This window comes from Gallus gallus, chromosome 6, assembly GCF_016699485.2.
Source record: "Gallus gallus isolate bGalGal1 chromosome 6, bGalGal1.mat.broiler.GRCg7b, whole genome shotgun sequence".
NCBI lineage: Eukaryota > Metazoa > Chordata > Aves > Galliformes > Phasianidae > Gallus > Gallus gallus.
The window spans coordinates 27078962-27096338 of NC_052537.1; the positions used below are offsets into that span (position 1 = coordinate 27078962).

The 17377-nt window shown below is 42.0% G+C and overlaps 1 long non-coding RNA gene across 1 annotated transcript in view; it reads left to right on the forward strand.

The window, feature by feature from the left end:
• The window catches only part of LOC107053737, a 62700-nt gene that overhangs the window by 8053 nt on the left and 37270 nt on the right, over nucleotides 1-17377 (forward strand). Inside the window, exons 2-4 of the long non-coding RNA XR_006939782.1 lie at nucleotides 654-2500; nucleotides 10209-13404; nucleotides 14849-14998. This is a non-coding gene — a long non-coding RNA (uncharacterized LOC107053737). The remainder of the gene's footprint in view (nucleotides 1-653; nucleotides 2501-10208; nucleotides 13405-14848; nucleotides 14999-17377) is intronic.

A 17377-nucleotide genomic window follows, 5' to 3' on the forward strand; every position in this document is an offset into this window, starting at 1 on the left:
GGTGCTTACAGCACCTGGGATTGTGATGGGATGGGAACGGCAGTGGCAAATGGGGACAAGGATCAGACCCAGGTGGGAACAACTCCTAGTCATGCACTGCAGACTCCACACGTAGCAGGCTCTGCTTGCAGCTGAAGTGTCAGTGAACTCAGAATAGAAGATAAAATGAAACGGAGAGCTCTGCCTGCTCTGAAGTTCTTTAGAAAGAAATAAGCAGGATTCAGAAGACAAGGCAAGCACTTCAAATGTGGCATCTGTGAGGCATGTCACCCCCTGGGCAAGTCTGCAGTTCCACACCAGCTCGCTTGCCCCACCACTGCAGTAGAGGAGCACTCCAGTCCCGCAGACAAGCTGCGTAGAGAAACAGAGCAGCCAGCGGCAACAGAAGAAGGGAGGTCTCATTGCCAGGCTGGGCCAAGGGAGAAGGAGTGCCACGAGCAAGCGGGTTCAGAAGAAGCAGGGCAGGATCAATCCATTGCTGAGCACAGTGCCATGTGGCGGGGCTGCCTGAGTGCAGCCACAGAGCCCTCTGGTGTTGTCTGCGGGGCTGCAGACCAGCCACAAGAGCCGTCTTTCATGAGACCAAGGAGAGAAAACATTACTTAGCTTTAATTTTTTTTTTTTTTAATGTATTTCTTTCTTTTCCTGTGCAGTTTTCAGCCTGTGGGTGTTCCTAGAAGGCGAGATGGGAGGAATGGATTGATCCGAGTTCCCCTTGGTTTGCTCGTCCTCCAGAGGGGTCCTCCCTCCTGTACGCTGGGAGATTTGCACTGGAGCTCTGGCCCTGGTGTTACCTGTTATTAATTCGTTGAGTTCCATGAACATATTTTGCGTTCTTGCCAGAAGAGGTCCAAACCTCAGTAACTTATTGCTTCAGCCAAAAGAAGTCTATAAAGAGTCAGTTTACTTATAGAAATCCTGTTGATACTATTTTTTTACCTGAGCAAAACAAACATATTTTTCTGAAAGGAAAAAACACCCTTTGGCCGAACTGTCAGATCTCTGCAGTCTAAAAGTTCAGGCAGCTTTTCTTTGGGCAATATTAGAGCCACAATGGGCTGTTCCACGCAACGCTTTGTGTACCAACCTTTGCAATCTTTGTTACAAAAGGAAAAATGGTGAGTAGAGAAGAGGAAAGGAGAGAAGGTTTTACCAACCACCTTTTTCTTTCATAAAGTAGGAGTTATATTTATTCCCTTCTGTAGTGCTCTAAGCTTTTCTCCTTCACCTGCAAAACACCTAAATCTCTTTAAGGCTGCAGATAACCCCCTTCACTGCAGTATCTCCTTAAGGGAAGCCACCTTAGACAGGAGGATGTTTGAAGAACCGGGAGTCCTGCTCCAGTGGACTCCCAAGACACAGAGTACTGTTTTCTTCTGACATTCATCAACCATTGTATAAAAGTGTCCAGGAATCCTGGTCAGTGTAAATGACTACAGGACTTCATTTATGATGTCATAGGTATTCTTCTTCCTCTTTTTAACAGTCTCAGAAAATGTGAAGCCAGAATGGACTATTAAATCATCGTGATTTGCTCTCTGATGTGTAATGTCTTCTATTACGTAGGCATTAATCTCCAGCAGATACCACCCGCAAGGTAAAAAGATGTCATCAGAGCTAAGAATGCTTTAAAACTACAATGGAGGAAAAATGGGTAGAAAATACTTCTGAAAAGACGTCTCCCACTGATAAAAAGGTAAGTGTCATCCTTCCCTTCCTTCATTCAGATCCTGTGGTCTCCAAGACCCTGAGAATCCAAACAGGTAATATGACTGAATCATCTAACTACAGTGCAAGGGAGCTCTTGTTTTCAGTCATGTCCGTAAGCGTCAGCAGTGTGTCAGAATCTGTTCTTTTCCTATTTATAACCTGACAAATGGAATCTTCCAGTATATGTAATATATTCACAAGGCTAGGAGGAGGTTAGGAGGCAGATGCGTGTTTTGGAACTTCCTATCCACCAAACTAGCCTGTTCTAATAATTTAAGGTGTTGTCAAACCAAGTAAAATGATTCCCATGATGGTGCTGTGTATGCGTCAGTTTCTACTGGAACAACGTAGTCTGCATTTTGGCTGCTTAGGATTGGATTTTTATAATATTTCTCCCCCTGTCCCGCTCCCACATTGCAGTCAGCATGATCTTATTTGATCTGTACTGGCAATATAAATGCAAGAATGAGGACATGTTTTAGCAGCCCCTTTAGCTTATATTGATGACACTTTTAACCTGAGCCTTTTCATTAGCACCCTACCAAAATATTTGGATTGGAATTTGTATAGGAACTGTTGAATCACAGCCTGAACCTCTGATCGATCTCCTGAGGCAAGCACTGAGTCAGTCACAGGACCACAGGTGAAGGCAATTCACCTGTGTGAACAGAAGGGGTGTAGCCTGGCTGCACCTCTCCTAGACCTAGATTTAAGGGCTGACTGCCACCAGGAAAGGATCTGTTCCTGGAGATCATTCCCTTTGGAGTTTTTCTGTGAGCCCAGGATACAGGTGAGTATTCTCATTTATTTCTGATTATTTCTTTCCACTGTGATAATCTTTCTTGTTATGCAATCTGTACATACCAGCCTACCCACACCACTCTGTGTATTTATTGATTGTACGCTATTACTATTATTTTTCAAGACCTTCCCTTCATAATCAAACTTAATTAATGAATGTATTTTTACTCATTGCAAATCTGGGAAATAAGGCTTAGAAAATTCTTCTGATTTCAAAACAAAGCTCTTGCATTTCTTTCTTCCTTGTTCTCAGAATGTGTGCTCATAAAAGCTGGAAAGCTTACAGTGTTGAAAAAGAATCAGACTAGCGATGTGCTGCAGTGTGACCTTTTTGGTGTTGCATTGTTGAGCCAAGACAAACAAGGTGCAGCCCAGAGCAGTCTCTGGTATAGCTCTAGTTATGCCTTTTGGTGGGAGATGGGTCCTTGGTCTGGCCCACAGTAGCTACTGTTAATATCTCATTGTTTACTGATTACCTTTCTGCCTTGTAAAGCCACCCGTTCTACTGACTGTAATTGAATTGGCTGTCTGTATTAGGTTCTTAGATTCACCATATGCTCTCAGTCTAATATTATTTATTTGAGATTAGTGGAAACAACACCAAGAAAGAGCAAATGAAAATCTAACAGAAGAGGTCACAGAACATCTTGTTGTGGCAGATGGTGTTGTAGCCATTGTGGAAGCTCTCCTGTGGGTGTTTCAGATGCTTACTTATTCTTTACCTTTTGGATTTGATGTGAATTTAAGAAAGGTGCAGGAAAAAGAGAGAAGCGTCATTCCAATGGGTGGGGAAAGAATCTGAACTGCCCACGTGGTGATGTTCAGAGGAAAGGTAGGTCTGTAGGAATAGCACAGACTTTCTGGATTTCTGTCTGTACATGAATTTTGCTTCTGTGATGGCACTCATTTTTGTATCAAGTATGTTTGCATGGATTGCTTAAAAAAAAACCAACCAGTTATTTGTGAGCCTCTCTCTGTTCCGTGGTACCCTTACCAGAAGGTGTCTCACTTGCATGGTCATCGCAAAAAATTGTAGGTCCATTTGTTTGTTATGAGATATCCTTAGATGCACTGTATGTTGCTAGTTTGATTTAAAATGATGTATTGCAGCCTGTCAGCAATGTGGTTAAGAGAATATATTAACCTAAACTAGCTGATGCGTGTGCAAGGCTTGAGTGAGCACAACTTATCTCATTAATGCTAGTTAGCAGCAGAAATATAAGAAAGAACTGACTAGTGATGGAGGAGAAGGTTCACAAGTACTGCAGTGATCAGTAGAGCAGAAGGAGATGAGAGGAGGTGAGAGATTCAGTGTCAGGGAGAAATGGGGAGTGCAGCCTGGGTGAGAGAGGAGATGCCTGGAGAGGGAGGAGATCGGTGGCCAGAGGAACAGGTGTAACCAGAAAGAGAGAACAAGTGTTGGCAGCTCTGCTGCTGTGCCAGTGGTCACATCCCTGTGCCATGCTGGTCCCTTACCCAGCTGGATCCCACCTATGTGAGATGTTCTCCCAGCGCTGTGCCTGGTCCTGCCACAGTGTTCTGTAGCTCTGATAGTCTTTCAGAATAATGAACTCGGTGAAGAACAGGAGATGTGGAGGAATGAGGGGGAGAGGAAAAAAGCACAGCCGAGAAGTTCTTTTTTTGAATTTGGCTTCCCTTGTTGAAGGTTTGAAGCCATGATAGATGTTTTCAAGGAAGCAGGAAAGGTTGCTGAAGGAATGGATCATTCGGAATTTGAGAAGTGCTGATTACAAATTACTCTGTGTATGCTTTAGGTTGCTAAGTGGAAAGAGATCTTAATAACTATGCTGATAAACTCGGTATTTTACCTTGATATTTTTATTTATGTCTTTAGAAATATGCTAGTTTGCTGCATAAATAGGAAGGCATATTTAATCTTGGAGCAAGCAATAAACATGCTCAAAGAATTCCCCAGTATAGCAAGACGGGAGGATTTTTTCCTTTATTTTATTAGAATTTGGTATCTTTTTTTACTTCAAATGGTCCACTAGTGTAGTGATCAAGATTTTCCTGCATGAAGAACTTTGGGGATTATCTGGCAGATCTCTGCATCCTAGAGATACGTGAACCTCAGCAAGAACGATGGAGTGGGGCGTTCTTAAATATGGATAATTCTCAAATGCTTTAAGACGTAGAACATTAAAAAAGAAAATACTGCCACGTAAATTCAATTCCTTAATTCTAAGTGAGAGCTCTATGCTGTCTTCTGCTTGGAAAACAGTTCAAGGACCGAGTTACAAATGGAGGCTTTTTCCCAAGGAGGGCTTAAAGCAGGTTTCTTTTGTTTGCTGGGCAGAAAGATCTCTTGAAATAGCTGCTACCCAGTCACTCTTAATGGCTGTCCCCTGAGGCAGACAGGGCCTGTTTTGACTGTACTTATTGATCTGTGTTATGAAAACAATTACAATAGCATTCATGAGCCTTGAAAATCGTAAATAAATATAGCATGCATACTTTACTTAAATCAATAAGTTTGGTGGGGGGTATAATATGCCTCTTGAAGCATAGCTCAAGGAGATTATCATGCTTTACAGTGCTGGCGAGGGCTCTGGTAATGTACTTAATAATGACAGTGATAAAAATAAGGCTTAGGAAATTACCTGCTTCATGTGGTACTGTGAAATCTCTTATCTCGGCTGGCCCCAAACCTCTTCTAGCCCCAGGGTCCTTTCTGCTGGAATGACGAATACTTCAGGCAGAGCTTTGCGCAGCACAAGGGGGAATGGCTTTAAACTAAAAAGGGGAGATTTAGATCAGGTGTTAAGATGACATTTTTTACTCATATGGTGGTCAGGCACTGGAACAGGCTGCCCAAAGAGGTTGTGGATGCCCCATCTCTGGAGGCATTTGAGACCATCTTGGATGGGGTGCTGGGCTGCCTGATCTGTTGGCTGGCAACCTTGCCCATGTCAGGGGTTTGGAACTCAGTGATCTTCTAGGTGCCCTCCAATCTGAACCGTTTTATGAAAGCAAGGTGTCATTTCAGCAGGGGATCTCAAGCACTGCAGCAGTACAAATAATTTTGTGTAATGATTTCATTTTTTTTTTCCAGTCTCAGGCTTTGTCCAGAGACTTGCAGAGGAACCATTAGGCATATCTGAGATTGTTATGAAACTCTTCCCCTCAAAAGTGATTTATCCGACCGAGGGTAGTATAGTCAGCAGCTTCTGACTATTCCTCAGAGATGGCTTTCCTCCTGCCCCTGAGGATGTCAGCTCAGGATGAATAAAAACTAGGCAGATCTGAAAAGAGCCTAACATGCTTATAACAGCATATCAGGCCTGTTTTCTGCCATTCAGGCGGTCTGCCGGCAGGAAAGGATAGAGTCGTCCCTGCCAGGGCCTAGCTCTTCCCAGCTGGAGCTATAAGCACTGCTGCACTGCTCTGTGGACAAACTCCATGCTGGCAATGAGCAATGGTTGATTGATGGGACAAAGTGGTGGGTGTTGGGATGCAGCATTGAGTCCTGCATCCTGGGTTTGCTGCCTGGCTTTGTAGGTTCTGCATGCCAACTGGTGATGGCAAACGTGAAGTAATTTTAGCCACTGAAAATGTGCAATTGCAAATTCATATTCTCTGCAGACTACTCTGAGCACTAAACAGTCATTCCACAGTACCTGGCTCCAGCCAGAAACAATGAGAACAAGCACGACAGTGGTCAGAAATGGACTTGTGGACAGAAGCCTGGTAACTAGATGAACTCCTATTGTAATGAGCAGTATTGGAATACTGTAACTCCAGTGAATTTTAAATCAGGCCTTTTTAGGGCATCTTCAAAATAACAGCCTCTGGTGAGAATGCATCTAATTTACTGAAATTCCCAGAGCTTGACACATGACAGCCTCAGCAATGCAGAGCTCTTCTTGCTTGATGTACAGCAGGAATGCCTTTCTCCTTTATGTGTTTATTGATGTGGCCTGCCTGGTCTGGTCAGCACCCCTGAGTCTGTGCCAACAGAACATGCAAATACATGTGATAAATATGAAATTTTGGGCAGTGTTCAGGACTACATAAAAAAACAAACAAACAAAAAAACCCATACATTTATACTTCTTGAATCTTTTTGAAATCCTTCAGCTACACAGTTAGAGATTCGAAAGCTATCCTGGTGGAAAAGACTTTGCTTTAAAGAAGGTAAAATATACCACCACAGAACTCTTCACGCTGGCAGACACGAGCTCTTTGCAGATTGCTGGAGTTTGTCCATGCTTTCCCCAATGTTTTTCCTGAGCACAAGTTATTGTTCTGGTTTTGCTTTAATTAGTCCCTCGTAGTGTCACTCTGACAGATTAAATTAGGTATCGCTAACAATATGCCCTGTAAATATAGTCATTTTTTTCTGTCCACAAACTCTCTGTGCTCCGGCTGTTGTTTTCCATGTCTGTTCAGTGCACATAATTATATAATCATATCCTAGAAATAAACATGAAATAGTTGCTAATCTTCTAACTGCTCCCATTTCTCAGCTGTTATTCTTGATGTATGACAGGTTGCCTAGTCCACAGGACAGTGAATGTGCTCCTGTCAAGTGACAGAAATGTTAACTGTGAGGGATAAGGAATATCAATTAATAATACTGTCTTATTTGGAGCAGAGCTGATTACAAAGTGCAGGCAAACTTTTTTTTTCTGTCTTCCTTTTCTTAAACTGTGATCTTCACCATAATGTCTAAATCCTCTGTACGGTACATGCATCCCAGCTAGAGGGCAAGTACAGTCCAATGCCTTTCATGGAGACGTGTGACTGTCAGGTGAGATGCGTGGTGTATTTCAGACTGGAGTCATCATGTGAACCACAGAGCTTGAGACTGAGCGCAAGTTCTGAGCTAACACAGCAGTGTAGGCATCAAGTGCAGATTTTCAGGTTATAATGGACCTTTAGGATCTCTACAGCTTTAACCACAGAATTTCTTCTGATTGTTCCGTTTGGAGTCCAGCAGCTCACATCTTTATTGAAACAGAGCTTCAAGACCAACTCCTGCCTCTACCAGAAAACACCAACAGACAGCCCACCCGTTGCTTTGCCCATTATTCTTATCGCTAGTTTTTGTTTTTCATTTTAATCCTTGTAGGAATCAGAGCTGTGCACACAAAAAATGACATTTTTCTTGAAAAAGTATAATACTGCAGGAGAGAATTTTTTTATTGTTTATTGTAATGCCTTATTCTAAAATTTGGTGCTTATGCGGCCATTTGAAAATGTTCCATAAGAATAGGAACTATGTAGAAATAACAGACTTAGATTTGTGTCGTAAGCTGTTGCTTGAAGAGAGAGAAAACTTATTGTGGCTTCTCAGTGGGGAAATAATGAAACTTGAAGAACAGCTTTCTTACCTTACATTTATACAAAGCTTAACAGTGGAAAACTATGGAACTTAAGAAGACAGAGCTTCAAACCATTCTTCGAGCATCCCAGGCATCTGATTTACAATGCCACTATTATGTGAGAGGGGACTTCAGAAAGCCATCAGATATGAGTAGGAGGTGTATGATTTGTGACAGATCCTTTTGGAAATGAGCATCCCTTGTCCCTGCGTGACTTCCAAGCTTTCCTGAGGATGTAGCTTGAGAGGTGCTTGGGGTTCAGCATTTATGATGGAGTCTGTAACAAAAACCAGCATGGGAGCTGCAAGCAGGTATTTAAATAGTTTGAGTGCGAGTGCGAAACTGGTTTAAAAAGCATTTCCTGAAGGTACAATCACTTCTGGCACCAGAGTAGAAACACTTATGCATATTTCTGCACCCTGGGGCAGTTTTCAAGGATGTTGCTAATGTTAAATTTGAACTAAAAGGGCTTTAATTTTTCTTTTTGATGGGAAGCACTCATGCAAATAAGATAGCCTTTGGGCAGCTGTCTATTTTTCCATGTTTTTTTTCTTTCTTTTTTCCTTTTCGGAAGAATGCCGAAAATGGAAATTTCCACACTGAAGTAACCTATTTGGTCATGTATTTTTAGTGTGCCTGGAAACGTGAAGTAAAATGCAATCAGTGCTTAACTTATCATGCTTGTTTCTATCCTGGCTTGAAAGGATCCTTGTTTCACTTTGGCACTGTGTTGTAGCTGCTCCCAGACAGGGAAATTGCAGCAACTTCCATTTGTCCTTCACCTCATGGCACAGGTAAAACATCTTTGGTTATCTCTCTAGCTGACCTTTGTTGGCCAGGATATGAAACAAACTAAATCCTACCATTCTTCCTGATCTACCTCCACACTGTCAAATTTTGGGTTAGGGACCGTTTGGATGAGGGCATCCTCAGTGTTATAAGGGAAGCTGACCTCTGTACTCTGTCTTCTAGTACTCTTGCTGCACTTCAATTTTTTCATGTAGTGGGTCCCTAGATTTGCCTGAATGAGAACGTGTGTCCAGGCAGGCTTTGTCCATGTGATTATATTGGGTAACAGAAATATTTGATAAGCATGGGTCTTATTTACCACGAGTAGAGTCAAAGAATTATTTGGAATAGGATCTAAGAAAACATGCTGTTTTATGACTCCTATGCCATGAGAAAAGTGCTTTGGAACTATCTGGAGGGGATATCCTCATGAAATGTAGCTTGTTGTCCTGACAATGCAAACGGACTTTGGTGAGCAAGGCCTAGGGGACCAAACCTCCTCTGTAAGGGAGATGTATTACAGAAGATGGGCAGCTTGCAGAGGGGAGAGCAGGTGGCTTCAGTAGGTTAAGTGGAATCTCTGCTTCCCTGGAGGGGAACAGCAGCAGTCTAAGTGCTGAGGCTGACAGGAAAAGTTAGTGGAAGTGCTTTCCTACATTGCAGGGCACAGCTGTAGCACAGAGCTCTGTTGAGCTTGAAGACTTGGTGTTGCTGAGCTTGCAGCTGGAGGCAGGGAGCTGTGGAGCCAGGCAGGGAAGGCTGTACACAATGAACTCTGCTTTTCATCCCTCCATCTCAGTAAATAAGCAGAGTGGATGCTATCAGGACCTCAACTTTTTGGAAGCATGGGATGATGCAAAACAAACCTAGGGCACTTCTAGGTGAAGGGTGCACAACAACCTGCCATGGGGATATTGCTTGGTATACTTCCCAAGCGCTCTGCTTGTCAAACAAGTGCTCTGCTTGTCAAATGTTCTTGTGCTTCTGCTTAAGGGTGATGGAATTTATGACCTCTCTTTAATCACTATGCAGAGGGACACTGGGGCAGGACCTTCTTCAGTGTGCCATGCAGCTCCCAGGGTAATGCCCCACAGCGTTCTCTTCACCATTGTTGCTGCTTTCTGCTTGTAGTGAGCGCTGCACCAGCTCCTGCTTTAAGGCTTCTGTTTTTAGCTATTTTTTTTAATGCTGGGAGCAGCCTGAGTACAGTGATCAGAATAGCTTTCTGTGTTGCCAAACATATTTTGGAAAGAAGAATTACAATTACTTTTATCAGCAAATCATTTCCCACAGGCGCTTTATTCATCTGTGATAGAGGACAAAGGGAGGCACTGAGAAGGCTGATGGGGCGGTTGTGGCTGGTTGAACCGTAGCTAGATCATATTGTAGATGTTTTCTTCACTCTTGCATCTGGATCATGTTTGGTACAGTTGCAGGACCCTTTGAAGCCTGTAATTTTAGTTTTCTGCTTGGAGGAAAAAAAAATAGACCCTAAAAGAGAAACAACAAGCAAACTAAATCAAAACATGCTTTCCCAAAATACACATAAACTTCCCTTTCCAGTAAGTAAGAAAATACCCCAAGGACACTGGATCTCAGCATTAAATCCAAGCCTCTGGAAACAGCCTCCATAAGACAAACAAGGAAAGAAAGAAACCCCGCTGTCCTGCCAAGGGCAGCCACGTGCTTCCAGTGTCTTCATTCTCAGAGGGAATGCTGCTGTCACCAGGCAGAGCTGTGCTAGGAGGAGAGCAATGAAGCCTCTTTGGACCAACCTGATGTCTCTGCAGCTGGATAGGTGCAAATCATGGCTCTTCTGTACTTTTCCATAAACTAAGGTGGGGACTATTTACTGAGCTATGGGCGAATTATTATAGCAGCTAAAATAAAATCAAAGCTGTGATTTCCCTTTTCAAAGCACGCTGCAGGCTTTGTTCACTTTCCCTGATAACTTTATTCCAAGGCAATACTAGTGACTTTAGGGAAATCCCTGTGATAATCGCAGAGTCAGACAGTAACACTGCCATTTTACACATAAAAGGGACAAGTACTGACCATGGTGTCACATACAGAATGGTTTCAGCTGTGTTCTTTCACTTCCTTTTCAAAAGAGAGTTGACTTTGGTGATCAGACATCAGACAAACATGCCCCAACTTTCTCTCTGCATCTGTGGCCTACTCAGGGGATCTCCATTCTGTATGGATGCAAAAAGCCCTGAAAGAGTATTCAGAGGCTTAAAGAATCATTTTTTTTAAGAGTCGGAAGAGAGACCTGTGAACTGTTTTAATGATTTTTCAGTTTGAACAGAACCAGGTGCTTGATTAAAATCTCAGCAGCTGGCATTTCAAAAACCTCACTGTGGACGTGATCTATCCACAAAATACAGTGAAAGAGAGAAGAAAGAACAGTTTCTAGACGAGGGCTTTGTTTATGCTGAGAAAATAGGCAGATGTGATGGCTTCCACAATGCTGTGGGTAAAGGTCCTCTGAAGAGGTAAGATGGCATCTGGTACAGCAGGAGGGGACACCGACCTTGTGTCCCACTCCTGGGACTTGGCAGGATGCGGGGTCAATTGCAGTCAGTGCGTTTCACAGGAGTTCTCGCTGATGTACCTGGGATCACTTTTCTCTGTGGTGGATGAAATAAGCCTGTGACAGCTGGAGAGGGATTGCACAGATTTAGTTTCTTAGGTAAACTATTACCAACACTCATGGTGCTGAGACTTTATGGAGTAGTTCCTGAATGATAACAAGATGCCATTTGATTTTAAATCACTCTCTGTACAACACTGCCAGCAGTGCGCACAAGATCTACGGGCAGTTATCCTAGCTGAAAATCAGAGCCAAGCTGCGGAATGAAGACAGGAAAGCCCACTTCACAGAGGACAGGGATGAAACCTCATAAGTCATCTGTCAGGGGGAGCTGAGCCCCAGCACGATGTGATGTGGAGGTGTGGTACGTGACATCTGGGCACTCCCACTGCGCTGCTGGCTGCAGCCATCTGGTGGGTATTTTCCTGTCTTTCATTTGGCTGCTCTTCCAAACGTCCTCATACAACTTTTTAAAGTTACTAATCTGGCAAATTCTGTTTCCTTGGGTATTTCTGACTGTCTCTGTTGCCATAAATGTGAGAAGACTGTAAGTGCCATAGGATGGATCCATATGCTACCCAGCAGATATCACTCCAAGACAGCTGGGGTGGGTTTCTTATATGCTGTGATAGTTTCTAACTTTTGCCAGGAAATATCAATTGGTGCTTGACGTGTTAAACTGAAAACTCAGAACAAAATTCAGCAAAGAAAATAAAATACTATTTGGTGAGTAATTTGAACATCAGCTATTATAAAATATACTACTTTTAGAAAGAAAAATCATCTCAGCTTGTCTATTTGCTATCAGTCTCTATTTTCTGAGTTTTCATAGATGTAGACTAAAAAAAAATCATAAAAATACACTCAACAAAACAAACAAAAAAACCCAAAGCAGCTTTGCTTTTAATGCATCGGAAAGTCCAGCAAAAGAATTTGAGTTGAAACTTTAAAATCATTTAATTGATACTACTCAAAATTTATAATTGAATACACGATTCAACCTAAATTTCTACTTTCTTTTAAGGTATATTTGCTATATGCCATTCCAAGAGACTTCTTAAAATATGCAAATTTTTTTCAACTTCAGACTGAATTTAGTATTTATTCTGAACCGTTGATGGTTTGGATAGGTTAGCTATGAATTACATTGTCATTAGATTTCAAAATCCAGACAATCTGTGTGAACAACATCAGTGAAATATAGTATATTAAAATCCTATTGTTATTCATAGGTTGAATACTCAGTGGATGGGCCAAAACCGTTACAATTTCAGTGAAGTCAGTTCAACTTGGGTCAATTTACTGTTTTTTTTTTCCTTTAACACAGTGTTGTCTTGCTTTCTTTTCCATGAAACCTCTCATGCTGGCCTCCAAATTTCTTGGCAGATTTTTTTTTCTCTGAATTCTACAGATCCTCTCTCTCTCTATATTTTTTTCAGGGAGTTAAACACAAGCTGTAGCAAACTCAACATTGGGCAAATACTAAACAGTATACAATAGAAAAATGCAATGAGATGGGTGGTGTTTGCAGTTCAAGAGTAAAAAAAAAAAATACATCTATGCTTTGCATAAAAGATTAACAGCTTGATCCTGTTTTCATGGTGTCAGTGGGAGTTCTGCCACCATTCAGCAAGGGAGGGATTAGATCCTTGAGATATTTGATGAAATGGTTTGGCCAAGGATTATACCCTTGAATATGCAAAAGCACACAAAAACTGCGGCCAAAATAGACTCGAAACTTAGTACCTGTCTCTGGTGGCTGAACAGTATGTGAGATCCTGTTTTGAAACCAGGGCTGTTCTCTGTAATTCATTGAACAGGTTTGGTAGAGAGAGCGCAGAACATTTTTTCCACAGGGGTATTTGATGGAAGGTTCAAATACACAAAGCCAAAGAACTTAAAATGGATCTCAAGTCATGACCTAGGGGCTATGCTTTACTTGTACAGGAAAGCCTTAATTCTTCCCACTTTCTTAGCAGGCTCCTTCACCATTGATCTCTTAACTTCTTCTAGAACGGATGAAATAAACCTCAGAGACAGCACAATTATGCACATTTTAAGATACAGAGATTTATAAAGCATGAAGAAAATTATACTTTGAAGATCTTTGCAGAGCTGTGATTGTAAGATCTACGGAGGGATATATGCAGCTGATGTGTCCCTATGGTTTGTATTTCTTAGGGGCAAACCCCCGTACTTGCTCAAGAAAAGTAGCAGCACATGCTGCTTGAATATCCATCTTCATGGGACAGTATTTGTGGAAGAAAGTGTGGTAAAGATGCTAGAAAAAAAGCTCAAAAAATGGTGGGGAGTTGGCAGGTGGCAGCTGCTGCTTGGGGACTGGTTGGGCATCGGTTGGTGGGTGGTGAGCCGCTGCTTGTGCATCAATAGTTTTGTGTGTGTGTATATATATTATATTTTATATTATTATTACTATTATTTTTTTACTTTGTATTTTCTGTCTTGATACATAGTTTTTATTTCAACCTGTGAGTTCTCATTTTTTTTTCCCTTGTATATCCTTACCTGACTACAGAAAAGAAAAGAATATTCTGCTTTCTGCAGCTCCACAAGCAAATCCCCAGTAGCGATACCACCACTGCAGCCTTAGGCTTTTTGTCTGCTACTGACCTGTCTCTCTGTTATGTTGGTAGAAAGGTTTTGAGGGGCAACTTTATCAGATTTAGGCAGCATTGCCCTCATACAAAAGATCAGCTAGGGTTGGACTGTTAAAGGGATATTGATAGGTCCCTGAGTGCAGTGTCTCTTACAGAGCAGGGTTAGTTCTACCCAGACCTTCCCAACAGATGGCTGTAGGGGCATGCATGAGCAGCTGCTGGAGGCCATCTCCTCTTAAGTAAGATGGAGTGTAATTGGAGCTACATCCCAGCAGCTCAGGCATGACTGCTTGGAGAGGCTAAGAGACTGGAGATAACACCTCAAAGGCCAGAGAGAAAAGCTGCTGTTCACCTCTCTGACAGACTGTGTTGCATATTGAGGTATGACAGTAAACTTTCAAAACAAGCGTTTGAAAGTACCTTTCTGCTGCTCATAATCTGTCCTTTACCCCTTTATGACCCATAGAGGCTGTATGATGAAGGACTTTGCCACTCTAACCAACAAATACGGAGTAGAAAACTGTAAAATCAAGGGGAAAGATCAAAAAGTTGAAGATTCTTTTTTATTGCTGTTTTCTGGCTAGTAAGGTTTTTTGGTGTATTATTCCCCAGACAACTAGAATGTACAAACAATGAAAAAGCCACGGACAGTTTTTTCCAGAAATGTTTTCTGTCTTCTATCTCCCATCCCATGCTCAGCTTCCCCAGTGGCATACAACCGTTGCCCCTGCTGAAAGACTGTGGAGTTAACAGCTGAGCTGTACATCCCTCTGTCTGGGTGGGTGGACAGTTGGATCTCAGATGGATGAAAACTCATTCCTATGGTGAAACAGGAAAGGGTCAAGGTTGCTTCAGTCCCTTCCTGTTGGTTTTCCTCGTTCAAAACAGGGAAACTCAGATCCGTCTGGGGAATGACTTTTAGCAAATAGTAGTATTTGTAAGGTAACGTCTGATACGTATTGTAACAGCTGATGGTTCTGTATTTCCTCAAGGCGTTTGACTGTTTTCAAGTCATTGTTATGAAGAACGTTTGCAGAAAAAACCTTGGCACTTGATCTGATTTCTCACATTTCCCCCTCTGAACTCCACGCCCCTGATGAAGAACCAGACAGGAACGGGACCGGCTGCTCTGTATGGAGGAGGTATGTCACCGGAGTGTTTTATGTTGCTTTCAACAACAGTCCTCCATCTCAAAAGATGGCTGTGTATTAATATTCAATATTCAAACTCTGTTGGAGATTACCTTGGTCCTTAGCATGTCAGCTGTAGCTATGGGAGCAGACAGCATATTACTTAACCTCTGGGTTCCCTCTTCTCAGTAGTTGCAGGCCGAGGTCAACAAGGCCAAATGTGCACCAGAGCTAGAGCTGCTTTGTACGGAGGAGGGAAAAGGAGCGTAACTTCTGGCTGGCACAAAAGCCATAAGGTTGGCTTATCTGTAACAGGCTCCTGTTCCCTTACGTTAGCTGGCAGTAAAAAGACATTGCTTCAAGGAAAACCCCCAGTGCCTGGAGGTACATGTCCTCTTCTAACTCTGCCTCTTTATGGTCTCTATGGGTCTGTGCTAAAAGTTCAGGTGTCACAATATTTTATTGCACTTGGGACAGTATCTACTAACTAGATTTAGCAATGCAAAAATACAACAGCAGCCCATCAATTGCAGGTAGAGCTTTCCACTTGTACTTAATCTTAACTGGAAAAAATAAATGGAAATATGGTAGTAGTCTGCACAACAACGCACCCTGAAAGCCAGCTCCTTCTTCTCCTAAATGTATGAAGGCCTAACTGACTCTGTGGGAAGAAGCTCTCAAGTTGAATAGAGCATGCTAGAAAATACTGCGGAGGTGTTATAAATGAAGTTAAAGGTGCAGAAACTATACAACTTGATAACAACAACAAAAAAACCCAGAATCCTAAAATTTGCAAATTAAGAAAAAGACAAAAGATATGATTTCAGTAAAAACCAACTTTCTTGGGAGTTGGAGAAGTGCTGTTTGCATTTTTGTTTCTTATTAAGCATAAGTACTTTTTTTCATAACTTTTACAATTTACTTCATCTTGATTTGGAAGCAGAACTGCTGCATGGCCAAATCAGAGTCACGGTTAGGATGACTTGTGCTATTGTGGCCTTTTTGTTAAGCATACTATGGGGAAGAACTACCAAATATTTTGAGCGATTGAAGATACAGGACTAGGCTTGCTCAAGAGAGTAGATGTAATGGATGTTCCCAGCGCTGTCTCACGTGAATTCAGTTCCTGTGCAGCAGTATGGCTGGGTCATGAAAGATATGGAATGCTCTCTTAAGATGCTGCCTTTAACAGTGGAAATCCTTTGCGCTCGCTGACCAGGACTAGATCGTTAAACAGCACAGTCTTCTGAGTGCTTTTGGAACTAGGTTAGCAAAGTTCTGGTTACTTGTGTACAGAAATCTGCTCAGGTGGCAGAAGGACCAGACAAGTGGAAAATGTATTGCCGGTCACTCCTTTCAGGGCAGTCAGGAATGGAAAGTCTCCAGAGGTTCACCCTTGTCCTGAGCTGGTGAGGCCACCATGGCTAGCAGCACGTTGCTAGCTGATGCAAATGTCTAAAACTTGTAACACCACTGACCTTGTCCTTTGAACAGTGTGTTTCATTTTTCGTATTTGCTAGTTGGGTACATTCCTTGAAAATAGCATTTGCTTGGAAATAAACTATAGTAAAGGCTGGCTAAAAATTGACAGCAGTGTAATAGGGTTATGAGAAAGAGAATGTTAAGAATTTCAAATAGCTGTCTTTTGCAGATCTGAGCCTTTTCCTTCCCTGTAGCTGTCATCAGCTTAGCACAGAGAGAGTGACTAAAGGAACAAAACTTTAAGCAGTAAAGCTGTCATAGGGAGGACTTAGGATAGGGAGAAATGATTCCTTTTTAATCCAAGGTTAGTGGAAAGTACAGTAACTAAAATAACAGCACAAGCCTTCAAGAACACAGAAAACTGTATCTGCATTTTTGTCTTCACAAAGGAGTGTTACAGGGTTAAAAAAAAAAAATCTCAGTGCAGAGATTCTGTAAGCAAATCATACTGTATCACCTGTAGTTCTTTTTTTCCCTCCCACTCAGATGGGAACTTGGATATTCTGGAAACTCCATAAATACACTGTAAAACAACCACTTAGTCAAGATTTTCTGTGTTAATTAGGTAAACGTATGCATCACTTTGAGCCCATGAGTAGATGTTTGCACTATTACTTGTGCTTAAGCAATGCAGATGCTTAAATATTTATTAAACATGGATCTAAATCTCAAAATGGACCAAAGGAGGTATAACTGGAGGGATACTGCAGGGATATTTTACATAATTTAGTTTATTTCCCACACATCTGACTTGAAGCTAAATGATTTCTGTGAGTCCAGTGTGTGTATGTGGCTCACTCCAGGGTATCGGTGTTTTTTCTATAGCCTCAAGTGGTGTGAAGGTGGAACCGAATGCAGGACTCTACCGGCACTGATAAACTTGACAAACTCTACAGACAAGAGAGCTAC